Source organism: Budorcas taxicolor, chromosome X, assembly GCF_023091745.1.
Source record: "Budorcas taxicolor isolate Tak-1 chromosome X, Takin1.1, whole genome shotgun sequence".
NCBI lineage: Eukaryota > Metazoa > Chordata > Mammalia > Artiodactyla > Bovidae > Budorcas > Budorcas taxicolor.
Window position 1 is genome coordinate 126,600,044 of NC_068935.1, and position 26,954 is coordinate 126,626,997.

Consider the following 26,954-nt stretch of genomic DNA (forward strand, 5'->3'; position numbering starts at 1 on the left):
GCTGCTGAGGCCTGACTGTGTGGGAGCCCCGGCTGAGGGCTGCCCAGCCAAGAAGCAGAAGTCAGACAGGTCTTTCTTTTAAAATTTTTGCACACAATAAAAACAACTCTTTTTTACATGTTCTTGTTCACTGTTCACTATTCTCACCTGCTTATTCTTCAGTGTAAACTCTAGAATCAATTTGTCAAGTTAGAAACATTCCAGTGAGGTCTTCATTATAATTGTGTCAAAGCAATACATTACTACTGCTTTTCATTAAAATTGAATTTGAGCCTAAATAATAAAGAACTTTTTTATTCAGAAAGAACTTATTTTTGCTCATTAATTTATTACCCAGCAGTATATCAAAAACTTAGGAAAGTGCTGGAAAAGTGGCCCCATTGTCTAATGACACTGAGAACCACTTGAAGCAAAGGAAAAAGGAAGAATAGTCCTTGTACTTGCACCACCCACCCTCCTCACCTGGTCCCAATCTCAACCCTAGTGGAGCCTGTTATTTAAAATTTTGATATTCATCATGAATTTTTGCATTAATTTTGATATAGAAATATTGTACTAAAATATTTATCTTGATTGAGTTTTTTGACATCCATTTAAATTTTACACCCGACGTGGTGCCTTGCCTGTCTCCCTCATGTCCCCAGTCCGTGTGGTACTTAACAGTGGGTGAGAATAGAGAAGAAAAAGGGTTGTAGACTGGTCATGGAGCCAGGATAACTGAAGACCAGGAGTGAGAAACTTTTCTGCTTAACTCCTAAACAGAACTATGCAGCTCTTCTTAACAGTGCATTGTATAAATGTCTCTTCTCTGAAGGGCTGCCCTGGCTACAAGTATGGCAGTCGGCTTGCAGCTGAAGAAGAGGAGGATGACACAATTCAATCATTGCCATCTCCAAAGGGTCCTGCACTGTCCAGTATGGGAGCCATGAGCCACATGAGGCTCTTAAGCCCTTGAAATGTGGTTAGTCCGAATTGTGATCCGCCATAAATATTAAGTTTGCATTGGACTTTGAAGACTCAGTACATAAAAAAAGATTGTATATCTTATTCAAAACTGATTGCCTGTTGAAAAGATAATATTTTTGGATACATTAGGTTGAATAAAATGTATTACTAAAATAAATCTCACTTTTTTCCCATTTTATTAACGTGGGAACTAGCAAAATGTAAATTTCATGTGTGGCATGTGTTTGTGTCTCATCCTATCTGTGTTGGAACAGCACTCGTCTGGGTGGTAGCAGGGATGTGTCCTTGAATATATGCAGGGGCCCTGATCACATGGCCCCTGGGAATTTTATCACCCTTTGAGGCGCTTCCTCTAACCTCTTCTGTCTCACAGGATGCTCAGTATGTAACCTGTATTAAGAGGTCACCAACTCAGCAGATATAAATTGGAGCTCACAGGCAGTCAGAGATAGGACCTGATGTTATGGCAGTAGGGGAGGGCACTGGAGAGTGATGGAAAAGGAAGTGTGGTGGAGATCCTTTTAGACCCAGCATCTTTAAACACATTTCTTGTATTTCAAAAATGCTCCACAATGGATGAGATTCTTACATTCCCAACCTACTTTGCAGGTAGGGATTAGGGCTCAGCCAATCAAACACACACAGGGCAGCATCTGAGCTGATGTGGAAGCAGCCGTGTTACTGCATGAATCCACAAGGTTAAGGGTGGCAGCAGCTGTAAGGGAGAGAGTCAGCATTAATGGATGGGTGATGCCAGCTGTTATGATGCTGCCCAGGAGGTGGCAGGAGTGTCTCTCCCAAACCAGTTCTCGGTGAAATTTGTGTGGTTTTTTTTTTTTTTTTTTACTACATAGCCTTTAAACTGGTTCTCTGGCCTTTCAGAAATTCTCTGTATACTTCACATTTTTTCTAGCTAGAATGCTGTTATCTGCAATAAAATCCTGGCTGATATACAGTGGTTTCTGCACCTACCGTATGAAAGTGAAGTGAAAGTGTTAGTCGCTCAGTTGTGTCTGAATTCGCTAAGTCATGTCTGACTCTGTGACCCCATGGACTGTAGCCCACCAGCCTCCTCTGTCCATAGGATTCTCCAGGCAAGAATACTGAAGTGGGTTGCCATTTCCTTCTCTAGGGGATCTTCCCAACCCAGAGACTGAAACGAGGTCTTCTGCATTGCAGGCAGATTCTTTACCATATGAGCCACCAGAGAAGCCCCACTTGCTGTATGCTGCTGCTGCTGCTAAGTCACTTCAGTTCAGTTCAGTTCAGTCGCTCAGTCGTGTCCGACTCTTTGCGACCCCATGAATCACAGCACGCCAGGCCTCCTTGTCCATCACCAACTCCCGGAGTTCACTCAGAGTTGCATCCATCGAGTCAGTGATGCCAATCCAGCCATCTCATCCTCGGTTGTCCCCTTCTTCTCCTGCCCCCAATCCCTCCCAGCATCAAAGTCTTCTCCAATGAATCAACTCTTCGCATGAGGTGGCCAAAGTACTGGAGTTTCAGCTTTAGCATCATTCCTTCCAAAGAAATCCCAGGGTTGATCTCCTTCAGAATGGACTGTTTGGATCTTCTTGCAGTCCAAGGGCCAGACATCTTGGAATGTGAAGTCAAGTGGGCCTTAGAAAGCATCACTATGAACAAAGCTAGTGGAGGTAATGGACTTCCAGTGGAGCTATTTCAAATCCTGAAAGATGATGCTGTGAAAGTGCTGCCCTCAATATGCCAGCAAATTTGGAAAACTCACCAGTGGCCACAGGACTGGAAAAGGTCAGTGTTCATTCCAATCCCAAAGAAAGGCAATGCCAAAGAATGCTCAAACTACTGCACAATTGCACTCATCTCACATGCTAGTAAAGTAATGCTCAAAATTCTCCAAGCCAGGCTTCAGCAATACGTGAACCGTGAACTTCCTGATGTTCAAGCTGGTTTTAGAAAAGGCAGAGGAACCAGAGATCAAATTGCTAGCATCCGCTGGATCATGGAAAAAGCAAGGGAGTTCCAGAAAAACATCTATTTCTGCTTTATTGACTATGCCAAAGCCTTTGACTGTGTGGATCACAATAAGTCACTTCAGTCGTGTCCAATTCTGTGCGACCCCACAGACGGCAGCCCACCAGGCTCTGCCCTCCCTGGGATTCTCCAGGAAAGAACACTGGAGTGGGTTGCCATTTCCTTCTCCAATGCATGAAAGTGAAAAGTGAAAGTGAAGTCGCTCAGTAAGTGTCCAACTTTTCATGACCCCATGGACTACAGCCTACCAGGCTCCTCCGACCATGAGATTTTCCAGGCAAGAGTACTGGAGTGGGTTGCCATTGCCTTCTCCCCACTTGCTGTATAGTAGTCCCCAAATACCCAAATGGTGCTTTAAGCAGTCACTCTTGCTTGAAGACCTATAAGTACTTTATGTTTAGCACTGTGATAACAGCTGAAGGGACTCAGAAAAAAATGCCCCTTCATTGCCTGTGCACACTCACACAGGTGACGTGTGATTGTTGGCACCCTGGTACCAAGGTCTTCCCCAGGGCAGAGGAAAACAGATTCTGACTCGTCTTTAGCTGAGAGCTGTATTTAACTCTTTAATTTGAATTATCTAAAATAATTAGCTGCCTGCCTTCTTTTCTGGCAGCTGTTCTCAAATCAGCTTTGAGACCAAGGCTACTCTGGACACGCACAGAGTCACAAAATCTCACTTGTATCACTTAGTGAGTTTACCACTCTTCCTGCCTCTAGGAAGTTAAATAATGGAGTGTGTGTTGCTCATACAAAGGAGGACGTATTTTCAAATCATACATTATAGTTTGCAAACATCAACTTTAGTGTTTGAGTTCCTCCAAAGCTAGACTCTGAGATGAGGATTTAGATACAAGTGATTGATTTGGAAGGTGATCCCAGGAAACACAGGGAGGGAGCAAGCAAAGGGGGGTGTGCTGAGGAGAAGGTTATTGCTGGGGCAACTGGGTTCAGTCCTGCTAAGGATTCTCTGAAAGATTGTGTAGGACATAACTCAGAACTATCCCACCAAGGGGCAAGGAAGTTGGCGTATTTATCTGTCAGCTCTCAGTCCTCACTGAGAGTTACTCATGAGGGTATTAGCTCCCCAGAACTTCTAGTTTGCCCTGCATGGACAGAGACTCTACTTACTATGGCCAGAGAAAGTCCTCAGGCAGAGAAACCCAGATACTTGAGGCTGGGATCTGCCAGTATGTGTGGGGACTGTCCACCAAAGCTGTTGATGACCTTCAGGTGGGCCAAAGGCATACTGGCTGTATTGGTTGGCTATATCTAGTTAAAACTTTCATCATGTCGTTTTTCTTTCATTCAACATATGTTTTAGAGCACCCAGTATGTTCCCAGCATGCATTTTGGCATGGTGATGTAACAGTGAACAAAACAGATGCAAAACCCTCCCTTAATAGCTTATTCTAGTGATTGTTCTCAGGAGTATCAAATTCTTCCAACCGCAATACCTAACAGATTTTCAGTAATGTATGCATTCGTTGTGGCTCAGCTGGTAAAGAATCTTCCTACAATGGCAGGAGACCTGGGTTCGATTCTTGGGTTGGGAAGATCCCCTGGAGAAGGGAAAGAGTACCCACTTCAGTATTCTGGCCTGGAGAATTCACAGAGTCGGACATATATGCATTCATTTAATATTAGTATTAATACTTGATATTGTACTAATTGGATAAATTGTGGCACTGTTTTTATTATTTTTCTTTGTTAAGAAAATATAATTTCAAGACTATTGGAGCTTAAAGTGTTCCTAAAATGACTGAGGCATGCCAAGGTGAACTAAACTTTCTGAAAGACATGTAGCAGAACAAGGACCAAAACCTCAGGTTTTTTCACATAAATGCAAAATAGCACCACATTGTCCGAGATTGGTGATTTTTTAAAGCAAAAACCAAAAGGCAGTTTAAGTGCACCTTTATACATTAGGTAAGAGTGGAAATTGATGCAAATTTTTGAAAAACAATTGGCAATAAGCATACAAGCTTTAGAGGTAAACATTCCCATTGACATAATAATTCAGCTTTTAGGGATTTATCTTAAGAAAATAATCAGAAAATTGCAAAAGCTTTATATACAAGAAATATTAATTTAGTCAAAAGAGTGTTTTTTTTTAAATATTTAAGTGATATGGGAAAATAAAATACTTAGTAAAGTAATGCTCAAAATTCTCCAAGCCAGGCTTCAGCAATACGTGAACCGTGAACTCCCTGATGTTCAAGCTGGTTTTAGAAAAGGCAGAGGAACCAGAGATCAAATTGCCAACATCCGCTGGATCATGGAAAAAGCAAGAGAGTTCCAGAAAAACATCTATTTCTGCTTTATTGACTATGCCAAAGCCTTTGACTGTGTGGGTCACAATCAACTGTGGAAAATTCTGAAAGAGATGGGAATCCCAGACCACCTAACCTGCCTCTTGAGAAATCTGTATGCAGGTCAGGAAGCAACAGTTAGAACTGGACATGGAACAACAGACTGGTTCCAAATAGGAAAAGGAGTACATCAAGGCTGTATATTGTCACCCTGCTTATTTAACTTATATCCAGAGTACATCATGAGAAACGCTGGACTGGAAGAAGCACAAGCTGGAATCAAGATTGCCGGGAGAAATATCAATAACCTCAGATATGCAGATGACACCACCCTTATGGCAGAAAGTGAAGAGGAGCTAAAAAGCCTCTTGATGAAAGTGAAAGAGGAGAGTGAAAATGTTGGCTTAAAGCTCAACATTCAGAAAACGAAGATCATGGCATCCGGTCCCATCACTTCATGGGAAATAGATGGGGAAACAATGGAAACAGTGTCAGACTTTATTTTTTGGGCTCCAAAATCACTGCAGAGGTGACTGAATCCATGAAATTAAAAGACGCTTACTCCTTGGAAGAAAAGTTATGACCAACCTAGATAGTATATTCAAAAGCAGAGACATTACTTTGCTGACTAAGGTCCGTCTAGTCAAGGCTATCGTGTTTTCTGTGGTCATGTATGGATGTGAGAGTTGGACTGTGAAGAAGGCTGAGTGCCAAAGAATTGATGCTTTTGAACTGTGGTGTTGGAGAAGACTCTTGAGGTCCCTTGGACTGCAAGGAGATCCAGCCAGTCCATTCTGAAGGAGATCAGCCCTGGGTGTTCTTTGGAAGGAATGATGCTAAAGCTGAAGCTCCAGTACTTTGGCCACCTCATGCGAAGAGTTGACTCATTGGAAAAGACTCTGATGCTGGGAGGGATTGGGGGCAGGAGGAGAAGGGGACAACAGAGGATGAGATGGCTGGATGGCATCATGGACTCGATGGACGTGAGTCTGAGTGAACTCCGGGAGTTGGTGATGGACAGGGAGGCCTGGCATGCTGCGATTCATGGGGTCACAAAGAGTCGGACACGACTGAGCGACTGAACTGAACTGAGTGATGAAATGAGATTACATAGCTTCATATACTGGGTGTCTCGTTTTTTTCAGAACAATCTGCACAGAGAATAAAATATAGCAAAGAAGCAGTTATAGTTTCATGGTATGACATATGGAATATTTGTTTTTTCTTGTATAATTGCATTTTCTGCAATAGATGTGTTAACTTTTATAGTCAGGGGATAAAAATCTAAACATTATTTTGCCTTACTTTTCACCTCTAAGCATTTTGCTAAGTGTCCAGGAAGTGTTTAGTGGGTATTTTTGTGTCTCTCGCCTTGAAAATAAAAAAAATCATCCTGTTTTAATCTAGGCTCCCAATATTCAGAAGCCTTCCAGCTAGAGTGGCTGTGGAGAGGGTACATTTTGAAATGTTTTTCCTCATGGCCCTGTGTCTCCCTCTGCAGCTTCATCTCCCTTCACTGGAGTGCTTCCCTGCTCCCCATGGACGTCCCATGGACATGGGTCCCTTGTCTGCATCCTGCTAGTATTTTCCTGCTTTGTGGCTTCTATTCCTTTGTTTCCTTCTTCCCCATCAGCTCCCCTTTCATTGCGTTTCTTTCAGTTCCTCTTACAGAAGCTGAATCCCATGCTGCTGCTTTCAGTCTTTCTCCCCTCTTAGTTTCAGCCACAAAGTCTGATGGGGACTTCATCTCATCTTACCTGCTGTGTCTTGCCTTTGGGATTAGACACTTACTATGAAGATGAAAGAAAACGAGCCGCCTATTAAATATATCACCTTTGGACTTTCCAGACCCTCCAGCTCTGCCAAACACCATGGGAGCGTTTGGCCCCCTATGGCAACACTTCCTGAAATGCATGCTCTCTTCCAAAGCAACTGAAGAACACAGACCCCCTTCTTTCCCCCAAACAAGGCTGTTGTTTTTATCTCCCAGGTTGCTACCATGTGGGAATGTCGTGGTGTGAGAAAATATCAATACCCAAAATGCAGCTCGCACTTGCTTCCCATCAACTATGAAGGGGCCATTAATCATTCTCCACCCTCCCATCCTTCCTCGTCTTTATTACAGAGAAACTGTTCTTATAATTTCTGAAGAGTATCTGTGGGTGGTGACTAACCTTTGGCATTGTCCATGTGGTCTGACAGAAATGGTCTAGTGTCTCCTAGCATCAGCCTGGAGAGTTCAAGGGCATCTGAGGAGGCCCCATGGCAAGATGCAGCCAAGCAGAAGGAAAGGAAGATGTTGGGATGGGAGCAGCCTGAGGCTGGCTCCCTTAGGCCTGGTGTTGATGCATTCTTCCTTCTTTGCTGACTAAAGCTCCAAAGGCATTTGCTTTTTTTGTTCTTGGCTCAGCTGAGTACAAAAATGCTGTCTGGGCAGCATTTATTAGAAAACCCCTGCTCATAGGGGTGCAATAAATATTCTTTTTGGGAAATCTGTGGTACTTATATGGTTGCTACTGTAGTTCAAGCCCAAGAGAGATACCATGCTATAGCTATTGGGATTCAGTGCTAGAAACAGAAACCCCTTAAAGTATTTAAATAGACAGATTTTGAGTTCAGAGAATAAGGTGCTTAGCATATTGTTGGAGTGAAGTGTGAAAGTCGCTCAGTTGTGTCCAAATCTTTGTGACCCCATGGACTGTACCTGGCAGGCTCCTCCATCCATGGAATTCTCCAGGCCAGAATACTGGAGTGGGTAGCTGTTCCCTTCTCCAGGGGATCTTCCTGACCCAGGGTTCGAACCCAGGTTTCCCACATTGCAGGCGGATTCTTTACTGTCTGAGCCACCAGGGATGTCGGGCTGGGCAAAGAGGAATGATTGCCAGGGTGTCACAGAACTGACTAATCCAAAGAAATCCTACCTCTGTCATGATTAGGAAGGTGGAGGGTCAGAGGCTGCTGCTGGAATACACTCTCCAGGGTCCAGGAAGCCACCATTGGTGCACTTCTTGACACCACAGAGATGGAAAATAAACATTGGAAATCTGCTCCAGAAACTCCATATGTTTGCTTCAAGGTATAAAAGCAGGAAGATGATGATCTCTGCCTCATGTATTCTTTCCCATTGGTGAAACCTTTTCATGTACAGAGGCTTAGCTGCAAAGGAGTCTAAAAGATAAAGTATGTAGCTATTTGGATTTTTTAGTATAGTGAGACACATGGAAGGAGGTGGGAATGGAGGCCAAGTGCCAACAGATCATACCTTATAAAGACACATGCCTTATAAAATGGCACTGGCCTTAGAGCATGCAGGGGGCTGCATGCTAAGTTGGGGATGCCTGAGGGCCCAAGAGGGTCTGAGACCAAAAAAAAGTGGGGTAAACAGAAAATATGGTAGAATCTCTTCAGGGAAGAGAGAAGGTAGAATTCATCACAGAATTGTCCCTCTCTGATTTTTAGCAATACACAAGGAAATAAGGAGACTGTACCCCTGCTAGGGAAGTGACTTTTGGCTTATGGAAATTACTGATCATCAGTGTTAAGTGCAGATAGCATTATTACCTGGGACATTAATTACATGGGAGATGGAGTGGATCAGAAACAAAGGTGTAGTTCTTGAAAGGAGCTGGTGATGGAGTCAGGTCTCTGGCAGCCAACTTCTCTGGCATGGAAAGAGCTGTGGAATAGGGTTCAGGGTAAGGCATAGCAAAATAAGAGTCCTGACAAGACCCAGGCAGAATGAGGCCGTGTAAATGGATGGGCTCTTTGGGCCTGATACTGAAAATGGGCCTCTGTATACCAGCACCAAACTGAATCTCAGATATAGAGTTTGGGGAAAGCAGAAAAGAACAGTTTTATTGCTTTGCCAGGCAAAGGGGACCACAGTGGGCTAATGTCCTCAAAACTGTGTGTCCCAGCCTGGGGGATGTTTTGTGAGAAGTCTAGTCGTCAAGAGGCAGGTTTGCTGACAAGGATCAGGGTGTGTGCAGGGCCTGCATTCATTCAGTCTCGATATCGGCTGGCGTTTGGTGGTCCTGATGGGTTTTGTTCATTAAGTAGTTAACATCTTCCCTTTGCTGGGGATTTTAGTTCTGCAGAAGACCTCAAAAGTACTGTTTTGAGTATCCCTGGAGGGGGAACCAAGATCCTGCCCCAAGTTCACACTATTGTTTTTTGACTACATCTCCTTTGTCCCCACATCCTCCTTGTTCCCTAATTAGCAACCGTTTGAACCTGCCGTTTGGAACTCACAGAAGGTCATGGAGGCTGAATGAAGCCTATTTCCTACAAACAAGAAATGGGGGACACAAAAAGGTTTTTGTGCCCAGGAGCCCCACAGGGTCCTGCTCAGTTTTAGGCCCAAGTAAGCAGATGAAGGATACTGGGAAGTTGGCTTAATTGGCCCCAGTTCTACATCCCTCCCTGTATCCATGCCCTTTGCCTTGTAATTTTGCATCTTCTCTTACAAAAGGCAAAATGGGTTTCCCTGCCCCGTGATTTTTGGCCTTGGCCTTGAGACTTGCTTTGGACCACAGAATAGGGAAGAAGCAGCACAAGTTCAATTTTGAACCGAAGCCTTAAGAGAACTCACATGTTTCTATTTTCCTTCTCATGCTTTTGCCAGCTTCATGAGAAGAGCTTCCCCTGGGTTCTGCTTATTCAGCCTAGGCCCAAGAATTAACCCATGTGGGAGAAACTAGAGCCCAGCCCATTGCAAGGAACCAATCCCAGTGGACCTACAGCTTGAAAGGGGGCCTTCTAGCTGAAGTCAAGCTAGTTCATCCAAGCCCCAGGCCAACTAATGGTGTGTGAGAAATAAATGCTTATTGCGAACACCGAAATATTTGTGATTGTAGTTATGCAGCAATAGCTGGCTGATACAGGGACTGTCACTGAATACTCAAGGGGTTTATCATTTCCAGGTATTTCAATGAAGAGTATCAGGAGAACATCTACAAACCCAGACTGGCATGTGCAAGTTCTGAGGAATGGTGGTATAACTCAGTACATCTGGGTGACCTTTGGAGACAGCTGAGACAGAGCTATGACAGGGCAGTGGCTGACATCTAACTCATAGTCCATCTTCTCCAGATAGGTTTCCCTAAATGACCAAGCCCACAGAGATCTCTTCATCCTTTTCTCTCCTCACATATAGCCTGTATTTCTCCATCAGTTCTGATCATATTCCATCACATTTAGAGTGACCTAACTGCAAATCTCTCCAGATAAATGGACCCACCTCACTGTATTTTTATCTAACCATGTGTCTATATTTTTTCTGTGTGGATTTAATAAGGGATTAGTCAAGTATCTTGTTCAGATACACATGCATTATGTTTAAAGCAGTGGTTTTTGAGATTCAGTCACTTCTGAACCATCTTCATAATATTTGTCTATTTCCATGTATAAGCAGGAAAATAAGTGTCTGGGGGTGAGAGATTGTAGGTGGGCTGAGGCGGTGACTGGCTGTGACTCATAAAGACTAGAATGCTGAGAGGAAAGAGAAGTCTTAGAAGAAGTTCTTTAAGGTAGAAGGAAAGACTGGAGGAGGCAGAGGACTGGACTGGAACTAAAGTGGAGTGGTGGTTACAGAAGGATACTGAGAAGGAAGCCATTGGCATTAAGAACCAGGGAGGGGCACTATAAGAGGTAGAGATGAGAGTGTGTTGGCGAGGGCTGCAGGGTGAGTGCTGAGGAGTCTCATAATAAGACAGGGCAAAGGGCAGATGGAAGAGAAGCAGGAGGGGGTAAATATTGGACAAGTGGTGTCCGTGGACCATCTTAATGCCATGTAAAATCATCTTGTTTTCCATGTGAAGAGATGTCTGTGTACCATACTGAGGAAATTTGGTCTAAATTGGAGGGCATCCAAATCTTTTTTGCTTGCATGTCCTCTATAAGAATTTTGAAAAATTACATATCCCCTCACATTTTTAGAGTTCATATTTAAAACACTTTATAAGTTTAAATATGATAATTCCAAAGGATGTAATAGCTGCTGCTGCTGCTGCTGCTGCTGCTGCTGCTGCTGAGTCGCTTCAGTCGTGTCCGACTCTGTGCGACCCCACAGACGGCAGCCTACTAGGCTCCCCCGTCCCTGGGATTCTCCAGGCAAGAACACTGGAGTGGGTTGCCATTTCCTTCTCCAATGCATGAAAGTGAAAAGTGAAAGTGAAGTCACTCAGTCGTGCCCGACTCTTAGCGACCCCATGGACTGCAGCCTACCAGGCTCCTCCATCCATGGGATTTTCTAGGCAAGAGTGCTGCAGTGGGGTGCCATCGCCTTCTCCGGATGTAATAGCTAGTATATTATAACTCAGTTCAGTTCAATCACTCAGTCATGTCTGACTCTTTGCAACCCATGGACTGAAGCACGCCAGGCTTCCCTGTGCATCACCAAATCCTGGAGCCTACTCAAACTCATGTCCATTACATCAGTGATGCCATCCAACCATCTCATCCTCTGTTGTCCCCTTTTCCTCCTGCCTTCAATCTTTCCAGCATCAGGATCTTTTCCAATGAGTCAGTTCTTCACATCAGGTGGCCAAACTACTGGAGTTTCAGCTTCAGCATCAGTCCTTCCAATGAAGATTCAGGACTGATTTCCTTTAGGATGGACTGGTTTGCTCTCATTGAAGTCCAAGGGACTCTCAAGAGTCTTCTCCAACACCACACTTCAAAAGTATCAATTCGTCAGTGCTCAGCTTTTTTATAGTCCAACTCTCACATCTGTACATGACTACTGGAAAAACCAAAGCTTTGACTAGACGGACTATGTTGGCAAAATAATGTCTCTGCTCTTTAATATGCTGTCTTGGTTGGTCATAGCTTTTTTTTTTCAAGGAACAAGTGTCTTAATTTCATGGCTGCAGTTCACCATCTGCAGTGATATTGGAGCCCCAAAAAATGAAGTCTGTCACTGTTTCCATTGTTTCCCCATCTATTTGCCATGAAGTGATGGGACTGGATGCCATGATCTTCGTTTTCTGAATGTTGAGTTTTAAGCCAGCTTTTTCACTCTCCTCTTTCACTTTCATCAAAAGGCTCTTTAGTTCTTCACTTTCTGCCATAAGGGTGGTTTCATCTGCATGTCTGAGGTTATTGCTATTTCTCCCAGCAATCTTGATTCCAGCTTGTACTTCATCCAGCCTGGCATTTTGCATGATGTACTCTGCATATAAGTTAAATAAGCAGAGTGACAATATACCGCCTTGACGTACTCCTTTTCTGATTTGGAACCAGTCCCTTGTTCCATGTCTAGTTCTAACTGTTGCTTCTTGACCTGCATACAGATTTCTCAGGAAGCAGGTAACTATTGATATTTAAAAATAAAACTCGTCTTGTACTTGCTGGTATCAAAACATCATTATGATATGATAGCCACCATCATCCATTTTAAACGTACAAGACAAGCTCTTTAGGAATCAGAAATTTTATATCATTCCTTTTACTCATTGAAATTATATTTCCATTTCATTTTCCCCATAGAATTTTATCCTGATGTAATATATTTTTATGCTTGATAGTCTTTTATTGAGCACTCTCTCATATATCACAACAACAAAATGTATGCAAATGTGTTTAAAAATTTTTCCTATAACCATAAATAATAAATAATTATTAAATATAAGAAGTAAAATTTTATTGGGAAAAGCATCTCTTATTGAGATGGGTTGAATAGAGGAGGTAGGTCATGGTTCCTCCATTAGAGGAAACTTAGCCAATGCTGGTATCCTGAATTTTACTTTCTTTAGCATCATGGAGGCTTTTACACCCAGAGCAATGTGCCTTAGTCACAAGTTTGGAACCTTGGATACCTAGACATCTAGGTGCCACCTGTACTGTACAAAGACAGTGGTGATGGTAGCTGCCACCATAGTAAACTGAAGAGCCCCTTTGCTTATTTCCTGGGTATTGTAGAAACTTCCCAGATCTTTATATGACTCCAGGGCAAGGCAGGGGGGAACCCAATAATGCCAAAGATTGAACTTCCTACAAGCATCACATAATGGATATTTAGAGCCTAATTTGCTTTTATTCAAAGGATACAAGGAAATGGGGCATTTGGGGGTATTGTTGAGTTCCTCACATTAAGATTCATGCCTGGACTTCCCTCATGGTCCAGTGGTTGAGGATCTGCCTGCCCATGCAGAGGACACGGGTTAATCCTTGGTCCAGGAAGATTCCACATGTTGCAGAGCAACTAAGCCCATAAACCTCAACTACTGGGCCTGCGTGCCCTAGAAGCCCTTGCTCCTCAACAAGAGAATCCCACACACCGCAACTGGAGTGTGATCCCCATTTTCCGCAAGTAGAGAAAACCAGCGTGTAGCAACAACAACCCAGTGCAGCCAAATAAATAAATAGAAAAGATTCATGCCTACTATGTGGGAAGAAGGCAGAGAGAGAGCTTTGGATTGGGTGATCATCGAAGGTGAGGTTAATGGTGATGTTTTCACCATCGCTGAGCTACTGGGCAACTGGTTTTCTGCATCTCATTGTCCATGTTTAAAAAAAAATGTGGTTGAAATCTACTCTATGCATCCTCCTGTGTTACTGTGAGACTCATATGAGATCAAAGGATACTTGTGATAAGTAAACTGTCAAGAATTCTCTTACTTTTATTTGTAAACTTTTTATTTGGAACTAATTAGAAATTCACAGGAATTTGCAAAGACATGTACAGGAAGGTTCTGCGTATCCTACACTCCACCTCCATTAACTCTGACATCTTGCTTAACTCCAGTTTAATATCAAAACCACAGCTTATTCACATATAGCCAGTTATTACAAGTTATCTTGTACTCTTTTGTGTGTGTGTGTGGCTTCATGAAATTTTATCACATGTATTTGTTCTTTAGTTGCTCAATTGTATCCGACTCTTGGTGACCCCATGGACTATAGCCCGCCAGGCTGCTCTGTCCATGGGATTTTCTAGGGCAAGAATACCGAAGTGGGTTGCCACTTCCTTCTCCAGGGTATCCCATGTATAGCTTTGAGCAATTACCATCACGGTCATTATACTGAACTCTTCTATCATCACCAGGCTCACTCGTGCTACCTTTTAATAGCCATGTACTCCTCTCTCACAATCCCTAACCGCTGGCAGTGACTCTGTCTTTCATCTCTATAGTTTTATTTCTATAGTGTTATATTCATCAAATCACAGTATACAGTTATTTGAGATTTCTTTTTCATTTAGCATAATTCCCTTGAGGTCCATTTAAGTTGTTGGCCTGTATCAATAATTCATTCCTCTTTATTGCTGAGTTGTATCCCATGGTATGGATGCAATGTGTTTTGTTTAACCATTCACCTTTTGAAACACATTTGTATTGTTTCCCATCTTTGGCTATTATGAATATAGCTGTTTTGAACATTTATATACAGGTTTTTGAGTAAACATAGGTTTCCTTTTCTCTCGAATATGTGAAATACTGGGTTGTATGGTAAATGCATATCAAGGTTTATAAGAAACTACTAAACTTTTCCAGAGTGGCTGTACCATGTTACATTTTCACCAGCATTATGAGTTATCAGTTTTCTCTGTATCCCCATCAGCATTCAGTGTTCTCACTATTATTTATTTTAGACATTTCCACATTGCCACAGATGTACAATAATATTTCATTGTGGTTTGAATTCACATTTCTCTAATGGCTAATGATATAGAATATCCTACACATGCATATTTGTCATCTTTAAATAATATTTGGTGAAATGTCTGGTCCTGTTGTAATAGATAAGAATAAGACTGACTCCATACTGGATCTATCTTTTAGCTCTAAGCCTTGTGCTGTGTTGCCTGTGCTGAGTCATGTTGGCTCTGCACCTTCCTAAAAGAATGTTGCTTATAGCCAGACATATACATAATAGCCTTTTCTCAAGGTTCTGCCTCCCAGGCTTGCTAATCATATAGAGATAAAAAGTTGTATTAACAGAAAATAAGACTATCTTGTTGAAGGTTTACAGGAACATTGCGACCAGATTTATGTGGACAGCTGCAGGAATGAAGGATTATCACATCCTCTCTGGGGTCTGGCCAGCACCAAGAAGTTTCCAATAGTACGCCACATCCCCTCCCCTTTGCATAGGCCTAGATCCCAAATAATTTCTCCTAATTTTTTTCTAAAAGTTTTGTAGCTTTATGCTTTGCATTTAAGCCTGTGATCCATTTTGAGTTAATTTTTCCATGGTGTGAAGCTTAGGTTAAGGTTCATTTTTTCTGCCTATGGATGTCTAATTTCTGCAACAGCATGTGTTGAAAAGTCTGTCTCTCCTCCCTTGAATTCCTTTTGCACCTTTCTCAAAAATCAGTTGGGCACAATTGTGTAGCTGTATTTCTGGGTTCTTTGTTCTGTTCAGTTGATCTATGTGTCTGTCCCTCTGCCAATACTACACTGTCTCGATTACTGTAGCTGTACTGTAAGCCTTAATATCAGGTAAAGTGATTCCTTCAATTTTATTCTTTGAAAAATTGTTTTAGTGATTCTAGGTTCTTTACCTTTTCATATAAATTTTACTACAGTCTTATCTATGTCTCCAAAAATCCTTGATGGGATTCTGATAACTGACATCTTTACTGTGTTTAGTGTTCTAATCTATGAGCAGGATATGTCTCTCCATTTATTTAGTCCTTCTTTGATTTTTTCATCAGCATTTTGTAATTTTCAGGATACAGATGCTGAGCATGTTTTTCTAAGATTATACCTAAATATTTCTTTTTTTTTGTAGTGAGAATAAATGGTATTGTGTTTTAAATTTTGGTTTCCTTATGTTTATTGTTAGAATATATAAATGATATGAGTGTTTTTGTGTGTTTGTTTTATATCTGAAACCTAATTGAATTCATTAATTTACTTATTAGTTCTAGGAGGTTTTTTCTTTTCATAGATTCTTTGGAATTTTCTATTTAGAGACTGTCATCTGCAAGTGGAGTGGTTTTCTATCTTTCTTTCTGAGCTGTATGCATCTTATTTCCTTTTCTTGCCTTGTTGTGCTTGCTAGGACTCCTGGTACTATGTTGAACAAGAATGGTGAGAATAGACGTCGTTTTCTTGTTCCTGGTCTTAGAGGGAAAGCATTCAGTTTTTTACCTTTCAGTAAGTATGATGTTAGTTGTTGGTTGTTGTTGTTGTTTTTTTAACAGATGATCTTTATCAAGTTTATCAAGATGATCTTTATCTATTTCTAGTTTTCTGAGCTTTTAAAAAAATCATGAATGGCTGTTTTCAAGAACTTTTAGAATGTTATTTTCTTTTAATATCTTAAAAATGATGCTTAATTGACATCTTGGTTCTGAGTGAAGTTCTGATAATATGAGGGCACATCATTTTACTTGTCAGTTCTGCCCCTCCTGGCTGGACTGGGAGGACACAGGTGAGGGTGGGGCTTCTTGTTGGGTGGGTGAGGAAAACTGGAGGGGAGTGATTGTGAGGCTTTGTGGAAAGCTCCAAGTAACCAAGTTATCCAATTGAAAACCATGGAGCTGAGAGGGTTATCAGTTTCCCAGGGCTTTTGTAACAAATTGCCACAAACTCAGTGAAGTAAAACAACACAATTTATTCTTTTACAGCTCTGGAAGTCAGAAGTCTAAAATCAGGGTTTTATCAGGGCTATGTTCCTTCTAGAGGCTTCAGGGAGAGCCTGTTTCCTTGCTTTTTCCTGCTTCTGGAGGCCACCTGCATTTCTTGGTCTCTTCCTCCATTATCAAGGCACATCACCCCACCCTTTGGTTCCATTAGCACATCTCCTTTTTTCTCTCTGGCCTTAACTCGACTCAGTCAGTTCAGTCGCTCAGTCGTGTCCAACTCTTTGTGACCCCATGAATCGCAGCACGCCAGGCCTCCCTGTCCATCACCAACTCCCGGAGTTCACTCAGATTCACGTCCATCGAGTCAGTGATGCCATCCAGCCATCTCATCCTCTGTTGTCCCCTTCTCCTCCTGCCCCCAATCCCTCCCAGCATCAGAGTCTTTTCCAATGAGTCAACTCTTTGCATGAGGTGGCCAAAGTACTGGAGTTTCAGCTTTAGCATCATTCCTTCCAAAGAACACCCAGGACTGATCTCCTTCAGAATGGACTGGTTGGATCTCCTTGCAGTCCAAGGGACTCTCAAGAGTTTTCTCCAAAACCACAGTTCAAAAGCATCAATTCTTCGGCACTCAGCCTTCTTCACAGTCCAACTCTCACATCCATACATGACCACTGGAAAAACCATAGCCTTGACTAGACGGACCTTAGTCGGCAAAGTAATGTCTCTGCTTTTGAATATACTATCTAGGTTAGTCATAACTTTTCTTCCAAGGAATAAGCGTCTTTTAATTTCGTGGCTGCAATCACCATCTGCAGTGATTTTGGAGCCCCCAGAAATAAAGTCTGACACTGTTTCCATTGTTTCCCCATCTATTTCCCATGAAGTGATGGGACTGGATGCCATGATCTTCGTTTTCTGAATGTTGAGCTTTAGGCCAACCTTTTCACTCTCCTCTTTCATTTTCATCAAGAGGCTTTTTAGTTCCTCTTCACTTTCTGCCATAAAGGTGGTGTCATCTGCATATCTGATGTTATTGATATTTCTCCTGGCAATATTGATTCCAGCTTGTGTTTCTTCCAGTCCAGCGTTTCTCATGATGTACTCTGGATATAAGTTAAATAAGCAGGGTGACAATATACAGCCTTGACGTACTCCTTTTCCTATTTGGAACCAGTCTGTTGTTCCATGTCCAGTTCTAACTGTTGCTTCCTGACCTGCATACAGATTTCTCAAGAGGCAAGTCAGGTGGTCTGGAATTCCCATCTCTTTCAGAATTTTCCAGTTTATTGTGATCCACACAGTCAAAGGCTTTGGCATAGTCAATAAAGCAGAAATAGATATTTTTCTGGAACGCTCTTGCTTTTTCCATGATCCAGCGGATGTTGGCAATTTGATCTCTGGTTCCTCTGCCTTTTCTAAAACCAGCTTGAACATCAGGAAGTTCATGGTTCACGTATTGCTGAAGCCTGGCTTGGAGAATTTTGAACATTACTTTACTAGCATGTGAGATGAGTGCAATTGTGTGGTAGTTTGAGCATTCTTTGGCATTGCCTTTCTTTGGGATTGGAATGAAAACTGACCTTTTCCAGTCCTGTGGCCACTGCTGAGTTTTCCAAATTTGCTTGCATATTGAGGGCAGCACTTTCACAGCATCATCTTTGAGGATTTGAAACAGCTCAACTGGAATTCCATCACCTCCACTAGCTTTGTGCATAGTGATGCTTTCTAAGGCCCACTTGACTTCACATTCCAGGATGTCTGGCTCTAGGTGAGTGATCACACCATCATGATTATCTGGGTCATGAAGATCACCTCCCTCTTATAAGGCCCCTTGTGATTATTTTGAGCTCACCAGGATAATCTCAAGATCCTTATCTTAATTACACCTGTAGAATCCCTTTTGCCATGTAAGGTAACATAGTAACAGGTTCCAGGGATTAGGACGTGGACATCTTTTGAGGGAGGGGACATTATTCAGCCCAGCACAGAGGTGTAACCATGGATATGATGATAAGGTATTCTGGAGAGCAGGACTATGGAATTAGACTGTGGTTTGAATTCCCATTCCAGATATACAGGCTGTATGACTCTCAGTGAATTTCTTCTTCTGGCTAAACCTTTGTTCATTTGCAAAACTGTAAACCCTACTGTGAGATGACAGCTGCTCATCAGAAATGTACACAAGTTTTCCAGAGTATGCAGTGGTGACTGAAAAGCACCTTTCTAGACAGGAACTACATTTCTCAGAACCATGTGCATCTCGGTGAGGCCCATATGAGTACCGGTGGAATGTGAGTAGAAGTGATGTGTGTTACTTTTGACTGAGGTCCCTATGACAAAGGGGTGGATTCTCCATGCTCTCCTCTTCCACCTGGTGGCTCCATGTTGACTCGCAGATGACCCTGGAAGCCTTGTGATGAAGATGGTAAAGCTTCCACTAGCCTGGTGGTGGTGGTGCTTTAGTCACTAAGTCGTGTCCGACTCTTGTGATCTCGTAGACTGTAGCCTGCCAGGCTCCTCTGTCCATGGGATTCTCCAGGCAAGAATACTGGAGTGGGTTGCCATTTCCTTCTCCAGGGGATCTTCCCGACCCACTAGCCTAGGTCCCTCAATAACTGAGTGGAGCAGAGTCTGTCCTCCTGTCATTGCCAAAATGGACACTTGTGTGGCCTATAATGTGAACCAGAAATAAATTTATTTTATGTTAAGCTGCTGACATTTTAGGTTTATTCATAGCAGCAACCAGCATTATCTTAAGCAATACATCTACCTTGCAGACTGTTATTATCCCCTCGGACTATAAAATGAAATCCTGTGTGTAAAGTGCATATGAAGGGACTAAGAGACTCACAGATTAGAAAGTCATGAACTTTCCTGCCTAGATCAGTGGTTTTCAAACTGCAGCATGCATCAGAATCCTGAAGGGCTCCTTAAAACATGAATTCAAGACCCCACTTCAAGAGTGTCTGGTTTGGGGTGAACCTCCTGCACCCTGAATTTATCCTTAGGCTTTTCTCTCATGCCTGTGTGTTCTGTGTGGTTGTCACCTCCATGAGGGCAGGCACTGGGTCTACCTTGTTGGCAACTCCCTTCCAGAACTAGCACAGTATCTGGCAAATCAAAGGCCTCCAACCGGAAGTGGAAGAAGGAAAAGAGCAAGTTGGCAGTCTGTGGCTCCAGGGCTGGAGCCAATATGCTTCAGTTAAAGGTGTGACCATTTCCTCATTCTTAAATAGACTCGAGTGGGATTCTTTGTTCCTCCACGACCCTGTAAAGGGGAAGGGGAAGAGAAGCTGCCGCAGTAGTAGCCTGTGCTGTTATCTACCAAGTAGATTTTCCCTTTTGCTGGTATCTCTTTAGAACAGCTCCTGGGATTGATGAAATATTTTGCATCCCACAAGGTATATCCATTCTCCTATCAGGCAAACTTTATTTTGCCTTTACATTCTGGGGCTTTCATCTATGAATGAACATATTCACTTGATGACACTGGAGGATTTCATTTCAGAGAGCTGCTGCTCATTTGAGAAAGTATGTCAACTGTATTTCCTCTCAGTGGAGCTTCCCTGCAGAATAGAAAGCACAGGGCTCACAGCAATGAGCTGGCCCCACACAGAGGCTGAGGAGGTAGCCCTCTCCTGGTGTGAGGAGAGGCCTGGGGGGACCGATAAGGCCTGGGAAGCAGCTTTTAAAAAGCAGATGTTATCTGGGAAAGAGGGAGATGGGTTCAAAGAGACAAATTCTGTGTAGTTGGCAATTTTGCCCATGGTGAGCTCTGAATGCCATCTTTCTGTGAAGTAAGAAGTTCAGTATTCGCAATTCCAAAGAGTCATTCTGATTTCAGCAGCTTTGAAACCTGGCAGCAGTGGGGAGACAGGAGTGCAGTCAGAATTTCTTGGCTTCAGCACCAGTGTGTGGCTGCCAGAGGACCAGGAGGAGGCAGGAGGCTGGCTGCATTTGGTTTACCCTCCCAGAGCTCTGACAAGATAGGGCAACCTCTCCCTGATCACCATTCTCTTGGGTCGCCTTTGGAGGCCTGAGCTATATCAGATTTAAATTTCTTGGGTTAATTTATACTCCATTATAAGCAAGTTTTTATAAAAGCTGAGAACCAGCAAGGATAAAGAAGCTGTATTTCCATTATAATCTTTCTTGTGATTTGTTGTGAAATGAGTAGTCTGCCAGACTCCTCTGTCCATGGGATTCTTCAGGCAAGAATACTAGAGTGGGTAGCCATTCCCTTCTCCAGGGGATCTTCCCAACCCAGGGATTGAACCCGGGTCTCCTGCATTGTAGGCAGATTCTTTACTGTCTGACTCACCAGGGAAGCCCCATTGGAGAGGAGCTGAGGGGAAGTTCAGCACAGGCTTGCCCCATGCTTGGCTTTGTGTGTTGGGGGCCTTCACTTGTATTGAAGCAATGGGAGGGGGAAGTTGTGCTCCCTCCCAAAACACCCCCCCACCCCCGCCCTGTGACCTGGAGTTTAATCATAATCCATAGTGTGGTGCGATGTGGGAAAGTGTAAACAGAGCTATGTGGCCAGCCTAGGCCTCTCAGACTCAAGTTCATTGCTGCCTAAATGTCCTCACTCAGCTGATATTTCAGTATTAAGCTATTCTCTAATTGAAGTTTTAAATTTTACTTGGAGTATTTGGGGAGATGTGGTGTCTTATGTGGGAATTTTCTGAGAGCTCTATTTCTCCCATTTCAAATCTTTGCTAATGTAGCATATTTGGGCACCTGTATGATTTTTATTCATTAACCCCAACTAAACTGCTCATCTGAACTGACCCCGGATCATCTCCACTATTCTGTGTGCTTTCTTTCTGTTTTCTCATTTTCATCCCAAAACTTTCAGAATTGGTTTTCCTGCTTGGGATTTTGAGGACAAGGCCTGCCAGTGATTTGTTTCATGTGTAGGTTCATTTCTTTGTGTCACTGGTAAGTGTCCACTGATGTCTTGGAGTTGTGGGAGATCTGATTCTCAAAAGCTTGTAAGTTTTTGCATTGAAACATGTATATTTCCATATGTACAATAGATGACCAGTGCAAGTTTGATGCATGAAGCAGGGCACTCAAAGTCAGTGCTCTGGGATAACCCAGAGGGATGGGGTGGAGAGGGAGGTGGGAAGGGGGTTCAAGATGGTGGGACACATATGTACACATGGCTGATCTATGTCGATGTGTGGCAGGGGCCACCACAGTGTTGTGAAGTGATTGTCCTCCAATTAAATAAATAAAAAGTTTTTAGAAAGCTTTTAAGTTGCATTTTAATTTCAGATCCTTTCTTCCAGATGAGGGGGTAAAAAGAGAGGTTATGAATAATCACACATGCTTTTTAATATATTTGTATGAAAATAAATTTGGGGTTTATGATTGCTGGTTTTTCCAGTAGTCATGTATGGATGTGAGAGTTGGACTATAAAGAAAGCTGAGCACCAAAGAATTGTTGCTTTTGAACTGTAGTATTGGAGAAGGCTCTTGAGGGTCCCTTGAACTGCAAGGAGATCCAACCAGTCCATCCTAAAGGAGATCAGTCCTGGGTGTTCATTGGAGGGACTGATGTTGAAGCTGAAACTCCAATACTTTGGCCACCTGATGCAAAGAGCTGACTCATTGGAAAAGACCCTGATGCTGGGAAAGATTGAGGGCAGGAGGAGAAGGGGACAACAGAGGATGAGATGGTTGGATGGCATCACTGACTCAATGGACATGAGTTTTAGTAAACTCCAGAAGTTGGTGATGGACAGGGAGGCCTGGCATGCTGCAGTCCATGCGGTCACAAAGAGTTGGACATGACTGAGTGACTGAACTGAACTGATTGCTGAAAGATTACTTTTAAACTTTCTCTTTTAGTCAATAGAGTTTAAAATAGTTGCTGTGGATTTTTGCATCTATGTTCATCAGTGATATTGGCCTGTAGTTTTCTTTTTTTGTAGTATCTTTGTCAGGTTTTGGTATTAGGGTGATGGTGGCCTCATAGAGTGAGTTTGGAAGTTTACCTTCCTCTGCAATTTTCTGGAAGAGTTTGAGTAGGATAGGTATTAGCTCTTCTCGGAATTTTTGGTAGAATTCAGCTGTGAAGCCGTCTGGACCTGGGCTTTTGTTTGCTGGAAGGTTTCTGATTACAGTTTCAATTTCCGTGCTTGTGATGGGTCTGTTAAGATTTTCTATTTCTTCCTGGTTCAGTTTTGGAAAATTGTACTTTTCTAAGAATTTGTCCATTTCTTCCACGTTGTCCATTTTATTGGCATATAATTGCTGATAGTAGTCTCTTCTACGTTGTCCACTTTATTGGCATATAGTTGCTGATAGTAGTCTCTTGGAAAGTTGTACTTTTCTAAGAATTTGTCCATTTCTTCCACGTTGTGCATTTTATGGGCATTTAATTGCTGATAGTAGTCTCTTATGATCCTTTGTATTTCTGTGTTGTCTGTTGTGATCTCTCCATTTTCATTTCTAATTTTATTGATTTGATTTTTCTCTCTTTGCTTCTTGATGAGTCTGGCTAATGGTTTGTCAATTTTATTTATCCTTTCAAAGAACCAGCTTTTGCCTTTGTTGATTTTTGCTATGGTCTCTTTTGTTTCTTTTGCATTTATTTCTGCCCTAATTTTTAAGATTTCTTTCCTTCTACTAACTCTGGGGTTCTCCAATTCTTCCTTTTCTAGTTGCTTTAGGTGTAGAGTTAGGTTATTTATTTGACTTTTTTCTTGTTTCTTGAGGTATGCATGTATTGCTATGAACTTTCCTCTTAGCACTGCTTTTATAGTGTCCCACAGGTTTTGGGTTGTTGTGTTTTCATTTTCATTCGTTTCTATGCATATTTTGATTTCTTTTTTTATTTCTTCTGTGATTTGTTGGTTATTCAGAAGTGTGTTGTTCAACCTCCATATGCTGGGAAAACTGGTCAACCACTTGTAAAAGAATGAAACTTGATCACTTTCTAACACCGCACACAAAAATAAACTCAAAATGGATTAAAGATCTAAATGTAAGACCAGAAACTATAAAACTCCTAGAGGAGAACATAGGCAAAACACTCTCTGACATAAATCACAGCAGGATCCTCTATGATCCACCTCCCAGAATTCTGGAAATAAAAGCAAAAATAAACAAATGGGATCTAATTAAAATTAAAAGCTTCTGCACAACAAAGGAAAATATAAGCAAGGTGAAAAGACAGCCTTCAGAATGGGAGAAAATGATAGCAAATGAAACAACTGACAAACAACTAATCTCAAAAATATACAAGCAACTTATGCAGCTCAATTCCAGAAAAATAAACGACCCAATCAAAAAATGGGCCAAAGAACTAAATAGACATTTCTCCAAAGAAGACATAGGGATGGCTAACAAACACATGAAAAGATGCTCAACATCACTCATTATCAGAGAAATGCAAATCAAAACTGCAATGAGGTACCACTTCACACCAGTCAGAATGGCTGCGATCCAAAAATCTGCAAGCAATAAATGCTGGAGAGGGTGTGGAGAAAAGGGAACCCTCTTACACTGTTGGTGGGAATGCAAACTAGTACAGCCACTATGGAGAACAGTGTGGAGATTCCTTAAAAAATTGCAAATAGAACTGCCTTATGACCCAACAATCCCACTGCTGGGCATACACACCGAGGAAACCAGAATTGAAAGAGACACATGTACCCCAATGTTCATTGCAGCACTATTTATAATATCCAGGACATGGAAACAACCTAGATGTCCAGCAGCAGATGAATGGATAAGAAAGCTGTGGTACATATACACAATGGAGTATTACTCAGCCATTAAAAAGAATACATTTGAATCAATTCTGATGAGATGGATGAAACTGGAGCCAATTATACAGAGTGAAGTAAGCCAGAAAGAAAAACACCAATACAGTATACTAACACATATATATGGAATTTAGAAAGATGGCAATGATGACCCTGTATGCGAGACAGCAAAAAAGACACAGATGTGTATAGCGGACTTTTGGACTCAGAGGGAGAGGGAGAGGGTGGGATGATTTGGGAGAATGGCATTGAAACATGTATACTGTCATGTAAGAATCGAATCGCCAGTCTATGTCCGATGCAGGATACAGCATGCTTGGGGCTGGTGCACGGGGATGACCCAGAGGGATGTTGTGGGGAGGGAGGAGGGAGGGGGGTTCATGTTTGGGAACGCATGTACACCCATGGTGGATTCATGTCAATGTATGGCAAAACCAATACAGTATTGTAAAGTAAAATAAAGCAAAAAAAAAAAAAAATATATATATATATATATATATATATATAAATAAAAGATCACTTCAGACTTGAAAAAAAAATAGTTGCTGTGGATTTTATTTTGCACCTTTAGAATATTCAAGTATGAGCTGAGTTTTTTTCAGCTTTATTGAGGTATAATTGACAACATTGTAAGATATTTTAAGTCCATTATGATGGACTTCCCTGGTGGTCCAGTGGCTAAGACTCCATGTTCCTAATGCAGGGGGCTCAGGTTCAATCCCTGGTCATGGAACTAGATCCCACATGCAGCAACTAAGAGTCCACATGCTGCCACTGAGACCTGGCACAGCCAAATAAATAAATAAGTAAAAGTAAGTACTAAAAATAAATAAAGTGTACATTGTGATGATCTGACATATGTGTATGTTGTGGAAGGGTTTCCCCATCTAGATAATTAACACCTCACATATTTATCTTTTTGAGTGGGTGTGTTTTTTTGTGTGTGTGTGAGGACACTTAAGTTCTATTCACTTAGCAAATTTCAATTATACAATAAAGTGTTATCAACTATAATCACCATCCTTTACATTAGATTCTCAGACCTTATTCATCTTATAGTTGAAACTTTGTTCTTCTTTACTACTGCTGCTGCTGCTGCTGCTAAGTCGCTTCAGTTGTGTCCGACTCTGTGCAACCCCATAGACGGCAGCCTCTCCCTATTTCCTCCATGCCTGGAAACTTTTCTACTCTCTGTTTCTGTGAGTTTGACTTTTTTTAGATTCCAAATGTAAGTGCTAGCTTGCAATATTTGTCTTTGTCTGACTTATTTCACTTAGCATAATGCCTTCAGGGTCCATCCATGTTGTCACAAATGGTAGGATTTCCTTCTTTCTCATGGCTGAATAATACTCGTGTGTGTGTGTGTGTGTGTGTGTGTGTGTGTGTGTGTGTGTGTGTGGCACATCTTTTGGTTGATTATGAAGATCATTTTATTTAGCACCTCTGATATGGAAGGGACAGCACTAGGTGTTAGGATTCAGAGGTGAATAAGGACAAGCTAGGAAGCTGACAGATGATTATGTGACACCAATCATAATAACAACAATATCTAATATTTCTTAGCATTAAAAATATGCCAGTATACTAAAATCCACTCAGCTGTACACTTAAAATATGTGCAAAGTCTGGTGATAACCTGTAATGGAAAAGAATCTGGAAAAGAATATATGTATATAACCTAATCACTTTGCTACACCTGAAACTCATACAACATTGTAAATCAATAATAGTTCAATTTTAAAAATATGTGCCAGGCATGCCACATACATTTCTCATTTACTTCTTTAAAAATCTAGATATAGTTGACATATAACATTATATTAGCCTCAGTTGTACAATATAAAGATTCAATATTTGTGTATTTTTGAAATGATCTCAAGTCCAGTTAATATTCATCACCATATACAGTTACAGAATTTTTTCCTTGTAATGAATATGCTTAAGATCTACTCTCTTAGCCACTTTCAAGTATACAATATTATTAATTCTAGAACCCATGTTGTACATTACATCTTTCAGGACTTACTAATTTTACAGCTGGGATACCCCATCTTTATTCATTCACCCGTTGATGGATACATAGGGGACTGAGATTATTTTTAATTCTAAACTTTATGTCAGTAGCAAATTGTCACAGGAATAGTTTCCTCTGGGGCAGTGAATGCAGATTTGAGTTCATATAAAATTTAGGAAGAAGACAGAACATTTGAAAGGCAGTGAGTGTCTCTTCTCTCTTTGGCTTGTTACATCCAACACACCCATCTCCTTCTTGTAGATAAAGACCAGTCAAAGGCAGTTTGTAACCCCTTTTCTGGGTCCTTTTCACGTGTTTTTGAGTTTTCCACACCT

At 41.8% G+C, this 26,954-nt stretch overlaps 1 protein-coding gene across 2 annotated transcripts in view; it reads left to right on the top strand.

The window, feature by feature from the left end:
* RAI2 (retinoic acid induced 2) overlaps positions 1–26,954 on the top strand; it is a 426,024-nt gene that overhangs the window by 57,737 nt on the left and 341,333 nt on the right. The window lies entirely within an intron of this gene.